Here is a 17,503-nt window from a genome sequence, read left to right on the forward strand (position 1 = left end):
GCTCCTTTGACCGCATATTGTCTGAGTCAAAATCTTCAAAATACAAGCACCCCCCCCCCCTCAAATCAACTCCAGGCCTTTTATCTGCCTAATTGATAAAGACATAATGAAGGAATCGCCCACACCAGCCCAGGAAATAGCCTTTGAGTCAATTCTCCAATTACTTTTGACCCCCTGAAATGAAGTGATTGCATAAAAATGTGAGGAACTAAAGCCTTTTTTTTACACAATCTTTTTGTTCAACCCACTTAAATAAAGCTTGAAGTATGCAGTTCAACTGCATCTGAGTTGTTTCATTTAAAATTAATTGTGGTAATGTACAGAACCAAAATTAGAAAAACGTTGTTTCTGTCCAAATTTTTAGTGACCTAACTGTATAAGAGCAGTGTATAAATAGTGAAAAAAGAAACAGACCAAAGCTTGTTAAAGTTTTCCTATAAGTTTGGAAAATGGGGGCCCGTGACACCAGTGCATTGTAGATGTACAGTCTCACGCAAATTTCCTCAAACTTTCGATGGGACCCGGAAATTTCGGCAAACCGATTTAGCAAATTCTAATTAAGTCAATGAGCCAACTTTAAACATTATAAGCAAAGCCCCTGTACATGTTAGAACCACTACATTTGCTAGGTATGTGTAGGAGAACAGTACCAACAAGGGAAAAATACAAAAGTTCCAAAAGACCTTGTGGTTTTCCAGAAAATAACAGGTAAAATGACAGCAGGCAAATAGAATTTTTGCGTGATGGACAGCGTACAAAAGGCAGCATAAACATTAGGACATTGAGTAAGGGTGGTGCTAAATGTGAACTCAACAGCAGTTTCTGGTGTCAAAACAGCAGGAGACCTCTTTGCTAGCTGGCATCATGACCTGGATGACGTGTTAGGAATGCCACCCATAAAGTTGTAGAGAAGTAGCACAGTGACATTAGGCAAAAGGATGGAGTACCAGAGACAGAATGTGGGCCAGCAAGCGCAGCACAGTAGCAGTGTGTGGCCTCTGGTCAGCTATCGCTATGGAGACCGCATTGGTAAGTGTCATGGAGAGCTGTGTGTAGTGCATCGTCAATGCCACCCAGAAGTGTCTAATACAATTTTAGTGAATAGAGTACTGACAGTCGGCAGCAGCAGCAGCAGGAGGAGGCGGTGGGCCCTGAAACGGAGAGTGGACCGCATTGGTAACTGGCATCTTGAGCTAGGTGTAGTGCATCTTAAATGCCACCCAGAAGTGTGTAATACAATTTTAGTGAATGGAGTACTGACAGGCGGCAGCAGCAGGAGGAGGTGGTGGGCCCTGAGACAGAGTGTGGACCGCATTAGTAACTGGCATCCAGAGCTGGGTGTAGTGCATCGTCAATGCCACCCAGAAGTGTGTAATATAATTTTAGTAAATGAAGTACTGACAGGCCGCAGCAGCAACAGGAGTAGGCGGTGGGCCCTGAGACTGAGAGTGGACCACATTGGTAACTGGCATCTAGAGCTGGGTGTAGTGCATCGTCAATGCCACCCAGAAGTGTGTAATACAATTTTAGTGAATGGAGTACTGACAGGCGGCAGCAGCAGCAGGGGGAGGAGGAGGTGGAGAGGGCCCTGTGACGGAGCGTGGACCCCTTAGGTAACTGGCATCTAGAGCTGGGTGTAGTGCATTGTCAATGCCACCCAGAAGTGTGTAATACAATTTTAGTGAATAGAGTACTGACAGACGGCAGCAACAGCAGGAGGAGGAGGCGGTGGGCCCTGAGAAGGAGCGGGGACCGCATTGGTAACTGGCATTTAGAGCTGGGTGTAGTCCATCGTCTATGCCACCCAGAAGTGTGTAATACAAATATCTAAAATTTGTGATTAAACGTAGGAGGGCCAGACCAAGATGTTTTGTGCACCAGCACTGTTGCTGTGATATGTGGTGCCGGAAGTGGTAGGAAGGTAGACGATATTGCTAGTTTGCCTCATGAAGTGGATGACATAAATGCCAACCCTCAATCTCACAATACTTAGCTAAAAAATTAGGCAAAGGCAATGTTACCTATAAGTGTGGCAGTACTGGAGGTTTTCATCTGCAGTTTGTTGGCCTCCCAGAAGCAGCAGACATTTAAAGTATATTGCTAGCTGGCACAATGGCAAGCATGACATTGGCGATGAATGCCACCCCTGTATGTTGCGATAACTAGCGGAAAAATTCAACCGAGGCAGGCTTAGCTGACAAGGTGTTGGTGATAGCCAGCCACAGACTCAGCACAGGAGCAGTGTGGGTTCACAGAGACATCTTGGTTGGCCAGTGAGTCCTTGTGTCAGTCAATCAGTGACATCTGCAATAGGGGTATGATAATTGTTAGTAACCCACCATTCGTTTATTTTCAAAAAGGTGAGGCGATTGATATTTTACAGCGACAGTCGTGATCGGTTGTCCATTACCACTCTGCCAGCGGCACTGTAGGTCCTTTCGGACAGAACACTGGATGCTGGGTACGAAAGGAGCTTGATAGCATACTTTGCCAACTGAGGGCAGATTTCAAGCCTGTTGACCCAAAAATTAATAGCGTCACTACTGTCAGGACAGGCATCCTCCTCATACCTGCTGTCGTCATCACCACCACCAGCCAGAAAAGAGCCAACGTAATTGTGCACCATCCATGTGCTTCATCCATTCTTGATGGTTTTGCCCCTGCACTTCACTTGTTTGAGGTGGCCGCATCAGGTTTCCCCAGGAATCCAGAAAGTCTCCCCTGCCTTGGCCTAGAGTTTTGGATGTGTGCAGCCTGCTGCCACTACTGCTGCTGCCGCTGCTACTGGAGGATATGGTGTGGGCAGTGTCCGCTTGGGCTCCCTGAGTGGAATGTGGTGCTTGGAACTCCTCACACAGCCAGTTGCATAGTAGTCTGCTCATGCGGGCCACCTTTTCTTTCTCTTGTGCCAGGTTGGGTAGAAACTGTGACATTTTGTCTTTGTAGCGGTGATCCAGAAGGGTGGCCAGCCAGTATTCTTCCTGGTTTTTGATGATGACAATGCAGGGGTCCCTCTGTAGGCATTGCAACATGTGGACACACATATGAAAGAGAAGTTCCCTGGGCTCATTCTCCTCCTGTCCCCCAGTAGGCGCCAAAACATCTTTCTCCTCTTCAAGCTGCAGCAGTTCCTTTTGTTCCATCGCCTGCACAATGCCTGTGGCGTGACAGCACAAATGCGGGTTGGACGGGTCAAAATCATCTTCCTCCTCCTCCTCCTCTTGGAACACCTGATGCTGGCTAGTGTCCCTTGCTCCAACACAATGCCTGTGGCGTGACAGCACAAATGTAGGTTGGACGGGTCATAATCATCTTCCTCCTCCTCCTCTTGCTCCTCCTGATGCTGGCTGTGCGCTATGGAGTGTAATGTCACCCTCATCCTCCTCCCCGCTTTCTTCCCCTCCTCTCCTATCGCCACTTTTCATCAGGCTACACAGGGTATTATCAAGCAGAAAGATGATGGGTATGATGTCGTTCCAGCCTAACCGCTCCCGACTCACTTTTCCTGCTCAAAGGAGGCAGTACCTTGCACACATCTGCAGCCACTGGTCACTGGTAAAATAGCTCAGTTGTGTGGCTGTACCAAGGGCCCAAGCCAAGCCTCAACCTCTCTGTGCAAAGCAGAGACATTTTTCTCCCCCAAAGACACCAGTTTCGGCACTGTCTGGCAACGCGTGTGCTTGAGGGAGCCGTAGTGGCGTGCCCGCTTAACCAGTGTTAAGCTGCTGGCCCTTCAGGAGGAGTGTCCAAAAGAGAGGGATTGGAGTAGAAGGAATAGGAGAACTGGGGTGGCCCATGCTTTTTCAACACACCCCTCAGTGGGGATACCAGGTGCTGTAATGCCTCTTGTAGACTACCACCCACTGAGTTATGCAAGGCCACCCAGTGAGCAGTGAAGGACAGGTAGTGTCCCACTCTGTGCCTGGTTGTCCAGCTGTCCATGGTGACGTGGATTTGGCTGGACACCGAAAATGCCCATGCCCGGGCTAGGGAGCTAACAATCCTACCATTCTTTTTACAGGTGTCATTAATATAATCATATACACTATTCTTAGGTAATCCTATTTTTATGTCTCTATCATCACAATCTAAAGTCATATCCTGAGAAAAGGTAAAACAGGTCTCTGCTGCAGTCACATCTCTTTTGGATATTGAGTGATTATTCAGTGTATCACATAAGAAACTCATCTCTGGATACAAGTACTAATAAGCCAGACTGGCAAGAAAATGCAAAGATTAATAATTATCAACAGACAAACATATCTCCCAGAATATTGAGAGGTCATCATCTTCAGCCTGTGATAGGGCACTTTTCAGGGATTTCACACCTGCTTCACCCTCTTTGTCTCCGTTCGACACTGGAGAAGAAGCCTCAGGGACCCTTTTCACTCTGCTAGCATGAATGCAGATTGGAGCCTCTTCTGTGAAGATTGCTGTTCTGGTGACTGCTACCACTCGGGTGGGTGGTCCAAACGGAAACTCTGTCTGTTTTCACCCTTTTGCCAGGCGCTGGACTATCACCACATCTCCTGGTTGGAAAGGATGCGTAGGCTCCTGTGGAGAGAAAGGAGAGGCACGAGCAACATGTTTCTCAACTTGATCTAAAGTTTCTACAAGTTTTCTCACATATTCTGCCTGTACTACTTCTAGATCACCTTTTTCTATCACAGGGGCCTTTGGACTCCAAGGGGTGGGGGAAGGTCTTCCCATTAGGACCTCAAATGGTGAGTAGCCAGTATTCTTGTTGGGCTGCATCATAATTTCTGCTAGGGCTACAGGCAAAAACTTTTTCCAATTAGTGAACGTGCCTGCAGTAATTTTCCTTATTTTTTCTTTAATTCTATTCATCCTTTCCACTACCCCTGAACTCTGAGGGTGGTAAGGGAGGTGGAATTTCCAGTCAATCCTAAGGGCCTTCTTTATTTGGGTTGTTTCTGAGACATATAATACATGGTGAAACATAGGATTGTACCTTTGATCTAAGGCATGGTATAAAAAAATCTCTCCTAATGAGGTCAGTGGTTGCCTGTACTCCCCTATGGCCAAGGCAATGATATTGTGCAATCAAAATTGGGGCGCTTGCAACTGAAATACATGGTTTCCCCTCTTTCCAGATAAGACCTGTATCAGGGTCTTGTCCTGCACCTACCGATTGCCATTCTAACTTCTCACTACTTGTTGCCAAATCCTGGAGGCTTAGCAATAAATTGTCAGTAAGGGTAATTTCTGGGACTAGGGAGGGCATTTGAACTATTGCAGCCTCCCTAAAAGCAGCCTCCTTTGCTGCCTTATCAGCTAGGGCATTTCCCCTCGCTATGTCTGTCTGAAGACCAGTATGTGCTTTACAATGGATAATAGCGACTTTGCTTGGTAATTGGATGGCGGCTAGGTGATCATGTACTAGGGTGGAATGTGAGATTTGCTTCCCATCTGCAGCTATGAAGCCAGATTACCCCATGATCATGTACAACCCCAAAGGCATATTTGGAATCTGTGTATATATTTACATCTCTTCCCTCAAAAAGACAACAAGCTCTAGTGAGGGCAATCAGTTCAGCTGCTTGGGCTGACTGAAAAGGTATAAGATTTGATTCTAAAATAACATCAGGGAGTTGAACCAAAGCGTATCCCGCATGATAGGTGTTGTCATTAGGGCGGGAACAGGATCCATCCACAAAAATATCAGGAGCCCCTTCAATGGGTGTGGACTGTAAGTCAGGTCTAGGTGAGGTGTGTTCATGTATGAGTTCAGAACATTCGTGGGGAGGAGGCAAATCATCCTGCTCTCCCTTATATCCAAGTAGGGCATTTAGTATAGCCATTGGACCGAATGTGGGTGGTGAGTATTTAATATGAAGTTGGGGGTTAGATAACAGCAAAACTTCATATCCACTCAGTCTTTGTGCTGACATATGCTGTGTGTGTATGTTTTTCAGTAGGGCTAAAACATTATGTGAGGTATGCAGAATGGTGGGATGACCTAGGGTAAAATCAGGCATATCAGTCTTAGTGGCTTGTCTCAGAATATTGTCATAGTAGGAACAATCAGCTATCCATTGGCGGCAGTAACCAATCATGCCAAGAAAGGTTAACATGTCTTTCTTGGTTTGTGGGCAGGGCAGACCCAACTTGGCAGTAATTCTGGCATGGCTGATTTTCCTCTCACCTTTACTGAGAACAAAACCCAAATAATCAACACTTTCTGTACACCATTGTAATTTTTTCCTTGAAACTTTATGTCCACATTCACATAACCACAATAATAAACTAACACAGTCTGCCTGGCAGGACTCCCGAGTAGAACTACATATGAGGAGATCATCCACATACTGTAGGAGGACAGAACCATGAGGGGCAGTCCAAGGGCGCAGTGTAGTTTGGAGGACAATAGAGTAGACTACAGGGGAATCTACATAACCCTGAGGCATTCTACACCAAGTATACTGGCGATGTTTAAATATAAAGGTAAACAGTGGCCGTGTCTCCTTGTCAACTGGGACAGAAAAAAAAATGCATTCTTTAAATCAATAACAGAGAAAAACTCTGCATGGGCAGGAATAGCTGATAGCAGCGATGGCACGTCTGGAACCACAGGGACTATGGGTATGATCTGAGCATTTACTGCTCTAAGATCCTGGACAAACCTAAAGGTATTGTCAGCTTTTCTCACTGGGTTGATAGGTGTATTATAGGGGGAGATACTTTCCTCAATAACCCCTGCCCCTAGGAATTCCATGAACATAGGCTCAACTCTCTTTTCTTTTTCTGGGGAAAGTGGGTATTGTTTAAAATAAACAGAAGAAGTGCCGGGCTTAAGCATTGTCTTGTATGGTGTACAAGAGATTAGGCCTCATCTTGGTCAGTATTTGCCCAAACCTCAGGAGGAACCTGATCAAGTAGCAGATCCTGTGGTTGGCATTCCAAATATAAAAAACAATTACCATTTTGTACATGGATGGGCATGACTGAGGATGTGACATGTAGGTGCCCCGTCTTACTAATCCCCGAATGCAACTTCAATAGAACAAACAAATCTCTCCATAATAAATTCACAGGACAATTTGTAATGATCCTGAAACATTGTGTGAGCATTAACTGGTGATTGTGTGGATGTTGTATCGATAGAGGAGGGGTTTTATAAGGTCTTATAAGTATCCCATTAATTCCCACAGAGGGCTCAGCATTCTCTCTTGGACTACTATAATAATCCTCACATAAAGTACTACAAGTAGCAGCAGAATCTACAAGAAAAGGGAGACAATGTCCTTTCATGTTTAACACAATCAATGTCTCCTAAACATAACCCCTTAACCATGTCCATATGGAATGAATCATTTGCTAAGGCATACAAGGCATACATTGTATCTCAAAGAATTTACAATTTCGGACATCTGTTTACATTTAAACTGCATAGACAGGAAAGGAAATACAACTTCCTTAAAGGAACATATATGGCTCAAGCTAGATTCGCTATTTTAACCCTTCAGGTACAGCTGTGCGGGAGAAGTAATGCTTGCTTGGTATATTCCACCGCTGGCACAGGGCATGAGGTCACGGAAGAGAGCCAAGTCCACAAGCGTGTACAGCAGTAGCTGTAAGGCCAATAGTTTGGCTAGATGTGAATTGAGTTCAATGACTCTTTTGTTGGTTGGGCCTATAGCCTGATGACTTGCGCAGAACTCCGGTAGAGTGGGCTAAAGGGACTGGGAGCTAGGGGAGCTGATGGGGTCACTGGAGTACCCATATTGTGGCGACAAACGTCGTCTGACACCACGAATTCTGCTATTAGGGTTGAGCGAGCGAGATTTGTAAGTTCGATCTTGCGGCGAATCAGGCCTTTCTGGCTTATCGAACATTTAAGCAAGATCGGCCTTGTGATTCGACATAAGGTCGTGTTCTCACCGAACAAACTAGGAAAAAAACAGGGGGCAAGAAGGCCCACTATTTCCAGTGTGATTGGCGCGGCTGGGAGCGAATCATTTGCTCCCAGGATGCACAGCAAGGCCCAGCAGCCCAATCAGGAGAGATCTGAGCACAGGCATATATACAGGGAATGAGGGAGGGGTTAGTCACTCCATCTTGTGTTCTGTGTGAAGGATAGAAGCAGGGAGGGACGTGCATTATGACAGGGACAAGTTAGGAGCCTTCTGTATATCTGTATATATACAGATATAGCAGTTTTTGATGCTACCTGGTCCTATGTACCAAAGAAGCCAGTTTGCTACAGTAAAAAATTTTTGTCCTACTCTCCAAAAAATACAGATACTTCAGTGTTTGATACCTCTTGCTATTTAGCAAAAAAGCCAGTTTGCTACAGAAAAATTTCTGTCCTACTCTAAAAAAATACAGATATTTTAGTGTTTGATACCTCTTGCTATTTACCAAAAAAGACCTTTTGGTAAAAAAAAAAAAAAATTCTGTCCTACTATATAAAAAATACAGATATTTTAGTGCTTGATACCTCCTGCTATTTACCAAAGAAGCCAGTTTGGTACAAAAAAAATTCTCTCTTACTAATTAAAAAATGCAGAGATTTCAGCGTTTGATACCTGTTCCTTTTTACCAAAGAAACCGTTTGGTACAGGTTCATTTTTGACCGAAAAAGCAAAAGATGAGCGGTAGATGCAGGGGAAGATGTGGCGTTGGGCGACCTACTGCATCTAATAGGGGTCATACTCCCCGGGAGTCCGCCACTGTAGGACAGCAGCAGCAGCAAACTGTTGGAGGCAAAAGCACAAGTGGTGAAACAGGTCTGAGATGTGTGCGGAGCACCAGTACGCTGGTAGATGTATTGAGAGGGCAGAATACAATCATACAGCCACATCATGTGGAGAGTATTGTGGACTGGGTCTCAGGGGCCTCAAGTCCAGTAGGCTCTTCTTCTGCAGCAGCAACCAGCACAGCCATGACAGGAGCAGTGTGGCTAATGTGCCTGTACCTCCCAGTGACTCTCCCTTGTTGTTTGACATACAGCCTAAGGATCAGACAGAGAGAATTTCAGAGCAGGAAGCAGACTTTGAGACCCTTGGGGAGGGTGGTCAGCACTTGCTGGGCGAGGGTTCTGGATCAGTGGCTGCATTTGCAGATGTTGGCTTGGATGAAAATAAGGATGATGATGACAGTGATGTCACCAGGGAACCACCCGTGTGTGAGGGCTAGCAGCAGTTCTGAAACAGACGTAGAGGAAAGGCAGCAGCAACATACTGGGGATGGAAGGGGCTGTCAATCTGCCTCATGCGAGTCCCAAAAAAGAGACAAAGGAGTGGGCACAAGCAGGGGAACAGTCAGAGACGATGTGACCATGGAGGAGATGGAGCTGGTCCAGCAGATGCAGAGACACGCAAAAAAAAAAAGAGCAGCAGAGTGCAGTGGTCGGGTGTCCCAACGCTACGATGTGTTGCTGCCTTCCGGAAGTGATGGTAAGGCGTGGTGCACCCCAATGGGAAATAAGTCCAAAGAGTCAGGGTCTGCAGTAAACCAGGGTGTTCCTTTATTGGAGGAATTCAGGTACAAAACAATACAGGCAAGACATTAGGCTGGCTTCTCCAGTCTTCTCCCTGACAGAAGAAGGGTTTGATGCTGAGGAAAGGCCTGAGCTAGCTGTCCCTCTTTTTCTTCAGAAGGCTGATACCCTGGTCCAAGGCTGGTGATCCAGGGTCTGTTGCAGCGTATCCCCGTCTCAGCATCTTCTTCTGGTCACTCAGTAGTCTGGCAGAGTCTCCTCTTCCAAGCACTGTTCCCTAACTGCAACACACTAGGGGCTCTGACTGCTCTCCTTATATACAGTTTTTGCTAGACTAGAACCTTCTAGAGGGTGGAGTGGAGAAGCTCAGCACAAACAGATACATTGTTTCAGCTCCCGCCTGGTATAGACTTACATTAGAACTTCAATGATACCCAATGGCAATGACACAGCAGGTTTTCCAGACAAAAACAAATTTCCGGACATAACAAGAGCTAAAACCTTTACATTTACACCAGACATTTAAAAAGGCAGGCTGTCTGCTTTTTGGTGGTAAACAAGTCTGGATTTTTCGCTCCAAAACATGGTGGTAAACAAGTCTGTTTTTTCCCTCCAAAACATAGTCTTCTTTAAACTCTATAGCAGCTGTGGAAAATTACCAGTCTCTCAGTATTCATTAACCCTTTCCACAGTCCCTTGAAAATACAGTGATAATGAACAGGATATATATCACAACATATAAAATGCAGTTACACAGTATTAAACAGTGCAAGTTTACCCTTTTAGGTGAAATAAAGTAAGAAGTTTTAACTTTGCATAGGGGAAATAGGCAAATGTCCAAATGTCAAAGTACTCCCTGCTCCAGGGCACTACAAGAGTGGTTGCACGCACCTCTCCAGTGTGGTCCTTTTTCACGCTGAAAGACAGTGATGGGTGCGTAGCAATCTGCATCCTGTGCCACAGGCACACCTGCAGAGGACAGGCCAAATCACATTTGAGTACAACATCCCTGCTTTCCCACATGCGCAAGAACCACAAACCAAAGTGGGAGCAGTACATGCAGTCTCTTGAAGGAGGTGCAACCAAGTCATCCTCTCTTCTTCCACCTACATTGACTCCTTCTCCACCTCCAACTGTCATTGCTACTACGTCTAAGGAGGTTGGTGGCAGACAAACTTCTAGCGGCGGGGAGTATCAGCTTCTGCCCGCAGGTTTCATGGCGTCAGATGACGTTTGTTGCCGCAAGATGGGTACTCCAGTGACCCTTTCAGCTCCCCTAGCTCCGAGTCCTTTCAGCCCACTCAACTGGAGTTTTGCGCAAGGCATCAGGGTATGGGCCCAACCAACAAAAGTGTAAATGAGCTCAATTCGTGTCTAGCCAAACTATTGGCCTTGCAGCTACTGCCATACAGCATTGTGGACTCTGCTCCCTTCTGTGACCTGATGGCCTGTGCCGAGCTGCGTTGGAATATACCAGGCAGGCATTACTTCTCCCGCACAGCTGTACCCAGTTTACATGCACATGTAATGGATAACCTCTCCCAGGCATTGGCATTCTCCATGGACAGCTGGACAACCAGGCACGGAGTGGGACGATACCTGTCCTTCACCGCTCACTGGGTGGCCTTGCATAGCTCAGTGGGCGGTAGTCTGCAAGAGGCATTTTAGCACCTGGTACCCCCTCGTGGTGGGAAAGCATGGGCCACCCCAGTCCTTTCCCTCCTCCTCCTTCATTCCCTCTACCGCCAAACCCTCTCTTTTCGACACTCCCCCTGAAAGGCCAGCAGCGGAGGACACTGTGGTTAAGCGGGCATGCCACTACGGCTCACTCAAGCACAACCGTTGCCAGGCAGTGCTGAAACTAGTGTCCTTGGGGGAGAAAAGTCGCACATACCCAGGACTGCAGGGCTTACTGAGACAGCCTCGCTCTATCTGCAGCCATATCCAGCAAGATCCAGCGCCAACAGAGGCTGCCACTGATGGAACTCCACCCTGCACATGCTCCAGCGTCTGTGTGAGCAAAAGATAGCCATCCGCTAATACTTGGTCAGCGTGGTGCATGGAGATAGTGGAGCCCTTGGTACAGCCACACAACTGAGCTATTTTACCAGTGACCAGTGGCTGCAGATGGAGACCCTGTGCAAGGTACTGGTCACCTTTGAGCAGGCCACAAACGTGAGTCAGGAGCGATCAGGCTGGAGCGATGTCATACCCATTATCAAGGGACACTGGCCAGCATCAGGATTTTCAAGAGGAGGAGGAAGATACTTATGATGAAGAGTTAGACCATGTTGGGGCTGCTGGACAGGACCCATCCAAACCGCATTTGTGCTGTCATGCCCCTGGCATTGTGCAGGTGATGGAACAAAAGGAATTGCTGCAGCTTGAAGAGAAGGAGGTGGGTGATGAGAAGGAAGATGTTTTGGCGCCTACTGAGGGACAGGAGAAGGATGTGTGTCCACATGTTGCAATGCCTACAGAGGGACCCCCGCATTTGCAGCATCAATAACCGGGATGATTACAGGCTGGCCACCCTTCTGGATCACCGTTACAAAGACAAAATGTCACAGTTTCTACCCAACCTGGCACAAGAGAAAGAAAAGGTGGCCCGCATGAGCAGACTACTATGCAAATGGCTGTGTGATGTTGCTGATGTTGCTACTGTCACCTGTCAGTACTCCATTCACTAAAATTGTGTTACACAGTTTTGGGTGGGTTGCATTGTCAATGCACTACACCCAGCTCTAGATGCCAGTTACCAATCCGGTCCATGCTCCATCTCAGGGCCCACTGCCTCCTCCTGCTGCTGTTGCCTGTCAGTACTCCATTCACTAAAATTGTATTACACACTTCTGGGTGGGTGGCATAGTCAAGGTACTACACCAAGCTCAAGATTCCAGTTACCAATGCGGTCCCCACTTCATCTCAGGGCCCACCGCCTCTTCCCCCTCCTGCTGCTGCTGCCGCCTGTCAGTACTCCATTCACTAAAATTTTATTACACACTTCTGGGTGGGTGGCATTGTCAATGCACTACACCCAGCTCTAGATGCCAGTTAGCAATACGGTCCCCGTTCCGTCTTAGGGCCCACCACCTCATCTTTCTGCTGTTGCTGCCACCTGTCAGTATTCCATTCAGTAAAACTGTACACTTCTTGGTGGCATTGATGATGCCCTACACCCACCTCTAAATGCCAGTTACCAATGAGGTCCACGTTCCGTCTCAGGGCCCACCACCTCCTCCTGCTGCTGCTGGCGCCTGTCAGTACTCCATTCACTAAAATTGTATTACACATTTCTGGGTGGGTGACATTGTCAATGTACTACACCCAGCTCTGGATGCCAGTTACCAATGCAGTCCCCTCTCTGTCTCAGGGCCCACCGCCTCTTCCTCCTCCTGCTGTTGCTGCTTCCGCCTGTCAGTACTTCGTTCACTAAAACTGTACACTTCTGGGGGCATTGATGATGCACTACACCCAGCTCAAGATGCCAGTTACCAATGCGAACCACGCTCCGTCTCAGGGCCCACCACCTCCTCCTGATGTTGCTCCTGTCGCCTGTATCTACTCCATTCACTAAAATTGTGTTACACACTTCTGGGTGGGTGGCATTGTCAAGGCACTACACCAAGCTCTAGATGCCAGTTACCAATGCTGTCCCTGCTCCATCTCAAGGCCCACCGCCTCTTCCCCCTCCTGCTGCTGCTGACGCCTGTCAGTACTCCGTTCACTAAAATTGTGCACTTCTGGGCCACATGATGTGGCTGTTGATTGTATTCCACCCTTTCAATACATCTACCAGTTTACTGGTGCTCTGCACACATCTCAGACCTGTTTGACAACTTGTGCTGCTGCCTCCAACAGTTTGCTGCTGCTGCCGTCCTAAAGTGGCGGACTCCCGGGGAGTATGCCCCCTGCCACACCTTCCCCTGGGTCTACTTCTCATCTTTTACTTATTTGGGCAAAAATGCACCTGTACCTGTAGTCTTCTTTGATAATTAGCAACAGGTATCAAACACTAAAATATTTATTTTATTTATTTATTTTACAGTAGCACAAAAATTTCACTGTACCTAACGGTCTTCTATGGTAAATAGGAACAGGTATCAAACACTAAAATATCTGTATTTATTTTCCAGTAGCACAGAAATTTCATTTTATCAAACAGTCTTCTTTGGTAAATAGGAACAGGTATCAAACACTAAAATATCTGTATTTGTTTTTCAGTAGCACAGATATTTCACTGTACCTGTTTTCTTTGGTAAATAGTAACATAGTAACAGGTATCAAATACTAAAATATCTGTATTTATTTTAATGTAGGTCAGAAATTTCACTGTAGCAAACAGTCTTGTTTGGTAAATAGGAACAGGTATCAAACACTAAAATATCTGTATTTATTTTCCAGTAGCACAGAAAGTTCAGTGTACCAGTCTTTATTGGTAAATAGGAACCAGTATCAAACACTAAAATATTTGTATTTATTTTACAGTACCACAGAAATTTCAGTTTCAATTTCTTTATTAATTTTCATTTACATTTAATTTTACACAAACATATCAAATAAACAGAATAAATGTCACAAGCCATCCCAAAAAATTCTGTAAATCTACCTCAAATTAATAATAACAACAATTTAATACAAGTACCATCTCCTTCCATTTATATCCATCTTTCTTAACCTACTAACTCCATGGGCTCTGCTAGTTCTCTTTCAACTAATACTTAGTAGTAGTTTGATTGCCCTAAATTGTTCAATCTATACCTCCCCTTTCTTAACCCCTCATTACTTCCCCTTTTATCTTATCTTAATTAGTGTTCAACAATTATCATCAATCAATCATATAATCCTCCTAATAGTGACAATACCAGGAGGGGGAAGGAATAACTTCCCTTCTCCCCAAACATCGTGTATAACCGACATTCATCGTGTCTAACTTTTATCTTTAAAAAAAAATACCTTTGTAAAAAAATAAAAAAATTTACCCTGTGACAAGTGAATATATAAAAATATGGTATTTCTTTGTGACTATATGACATTAAGGAGGGAGAGATAATCCTTGCCATTTCATCTTTTATTAGCAACTCTGCATAGATCATTCTCTATCATCCCCTTAACTCCATGAAATTAGAGTTTACTTATTCATACTACATTATGCTATCCTACCCGCTAAAGAATCATTTCCACTTACCGAGGCCGTCAACAAAGCCCTCATTTTCTCATTCACTAAAAACCAAGACTTGCTGTATATTAAGGACTGTAGACCTCCAGGCTTTAGCCAGAACCATTTTGGCCGCAGTTCATAGTACAAATAGATGGTTTCAGGCTCAAGAGTGCTTCAGCTGGGTGTTTAGGAACAACCCACTATGGTGTATGCAATTTGATATACTCCCATCCAAAACTTCCTAATTTTAAAGCATTCCCACCAAATATGGTGAAGAGTTCCTGAGGTGTTACAGACCCTAAAACAATTACCCATACAATTCAACTGAAATTTAGCAAGCCTGGATGGCACCATATACCATCTCATCATTAGTTAATAATTAGTTTCCACAGCTGAACCATTAATACTACAATGAGCTATTGTATGCCAAATCTGATCCCAGTCCTCTTGTTGAAACGTTTCACCCAAATCCCCCTCCCATTTAGATATATATGATGGGGTATTCATGTTAATCTGAACTAAGTTATTATACAAGGTCCATAATACTCTATTAGAGTTTGGGTCCTTTACACACAGTCTCTCAAATCATGTCATATTATAAGTACCCGTGATTGATCCCAATCTAGATTGAACAAAATGTCTAATTTGTAGGTACCTTTAATAGTTCCGCCGGGGGGGCTTCATACTTCTCACAAAATTCATTAAATGGAATTATCCAAGACAGATTAAATTATGAATTCTGTAAAGGCCCTTCTCCATCCACCAAGCAAAACCCTTTGGTTCCTCTATGCCAGGGGGAACATCGGATACCCAGTAATTGAGGCTACTGGGGTATGAGGAGACAAAGGCCCCCTGCCTGTTTGATAGTGTCCCAAATTTCCAAAGTATGTTTCAATATGGGATTAGAGATACAACGCCTCTGTGTACCCGAGACTCAGAGTAAATAGAATAGGAGCTACCTAAGCCGCCTTATAATACAAGCTCAAATTTGGTACTGATAAGCCTCCCATACTCTTAGTTCGAAATAAAGTATAGGGACTCGTGGTCCTTTTCCCCCCAAATAAACTCAATCATCTTGCACTGTAACAATTTTAGTAGCTGAGTAGGTATAGCTAATTTGCAGTTGGTACATGCAACAGTGATACAAAGTAGCTTTTTCACTATCCAGTTGCCTGTTAATGTCACAGGAGACAGGAGACCTGTGACATTAACCCCCCTAGCGTTCTAATTCTGTCATTTTTTGATGCAAAAAGTGATCCTATTTTTCTGCGTAGAAATTTTTGTTTATATTGTGGGCCTGTAATTCTTAGGATTAACTCCCGGGTATAATAATTATATTTATTTATTATATTATAATCATAAATTATAATATAATACATAATTATAATACATAATTATAAAAAATAATGAAATAATAGACCACAACAGTGTAATTTATCAAAAAAAAATTTTTTTATCAAAAATTTCTAACTGAAATTTTCCAAACAACGGTGCAATATTATTGATAAATAAAGATAAATTAAATGCAGATTTTGGAAAAAAAAAATATTTACATTTTTAGTAGACATCCCAGGTGTGGTAGATTTTGAAGCAGGGTGCTGCACAAAGTCCAACATCACAGTCAGGACAGTAGAACCTGGTTTCTTTGCGTTTCTTCCTTCCTCTGTCATCAGTCTTTGAGCAGCAAATCACGCACATCCTTGTAGGTGCTGCCTTCTTTTGGGTTGGTGGGATGTATTCAACGAAGTGACGACCCGTCAGCCGTTCTGGGTTGACAATGGTGGAAGCACGACGTCCAGGTCTATTCATAGCCACTGATGGTGTTTGGTGGTTCTTGACTATGGATTCGGAAACTTGCAAAATGAAGTCTGAATGATTCACAGGCCTCTGATTTTTTTTGTACAGAACGTAGGCATTCCATAGGCACTGCTCAACAAGATACCTGAAAATCTTGTAGTACTTCCTTTGCTGTTTCCTCATCTCTGAGTAGAATGTCATGGCTTGGTCAGCTCTGTCCACACCTCCCATGGTGTTGTTGTAGTCAATCACCACCTGAGGCTTCATCACTTCTTTCCCACATTTTGTGTGTACCAGAACCGTGGAGGCATCATGGGCAGTACTCATCAGGCACACATCTTTCTTGTTACGCCATCTTAGGGCCATCATTTTGCCTTTCTGCCAGGCAACAATTTCTCCTGTCTTCAGCTTCCCTTTTGCAAACAGTGCTGGCTGGTTGCGCCGATTAGCCCCAACGGTTCCATACGCATCTGTTCTGTGTTGCAGAAGGAACTCATAAAGCTCAGGAGAGGTGTAGAAATTGTCAGTTATGACACAATAGCCCTGACCTAGCAATGGCTCAATGAGGGATAGCACTGAAGATGTGGCCAATCCATAATGGCTCTATCTGGGGTTGAACTGTGTCCCTTTTCCAGTGTATAGCACCGTATTCCAGAAGTAGCCAGATGAAGATTCACACAGCATATAGGTCTTCATGCCAAATCGTGCACTCTTTGATGCAATGTACTGCACCCAGCTGAGCCTCCCCTTGTTAGCCATTAGACTTTCGTCAATGCTGACATCTCTTTCTGGCAGGTTTGCTGGAAATTTTGTAGAATAATCTGAGATACTTCCCAAATTTTCTTGAGTTTTGGTGCAGGATGGGTAGTCTCATCAAATTCTTCACTGTTTGCGAAGTGCGGGTATTTCATGATGAGGGAAAAGTGGTATTCTGGCATGACTGTGCCAAAGAATGGAGTGGCAACCATTTTGTTCTTGGACCAGTACCACTTCTGCATGGGTTTGCCCACAACTCCCTGCAGGATCACCAAGCCCAAAAACAGCCAAATGTCATCCTTGGTCACAGGTTCCCACTTTCTGCT

Source organism: Pyxicephalus adspersus, chromosome 2, assembly GCF_032062135.1.
Source record: "Pyxicephalus adspersus chromosome 2, UCB_Pads_2.0, whole genome shotgun sequence".
Lineage (NCBI taxonomy): Eukaryota > Metazoa > Chordata > Amphibia > Anura > Pyxicephalidae > Pyxicephalus > Pyxicephalus adspersus.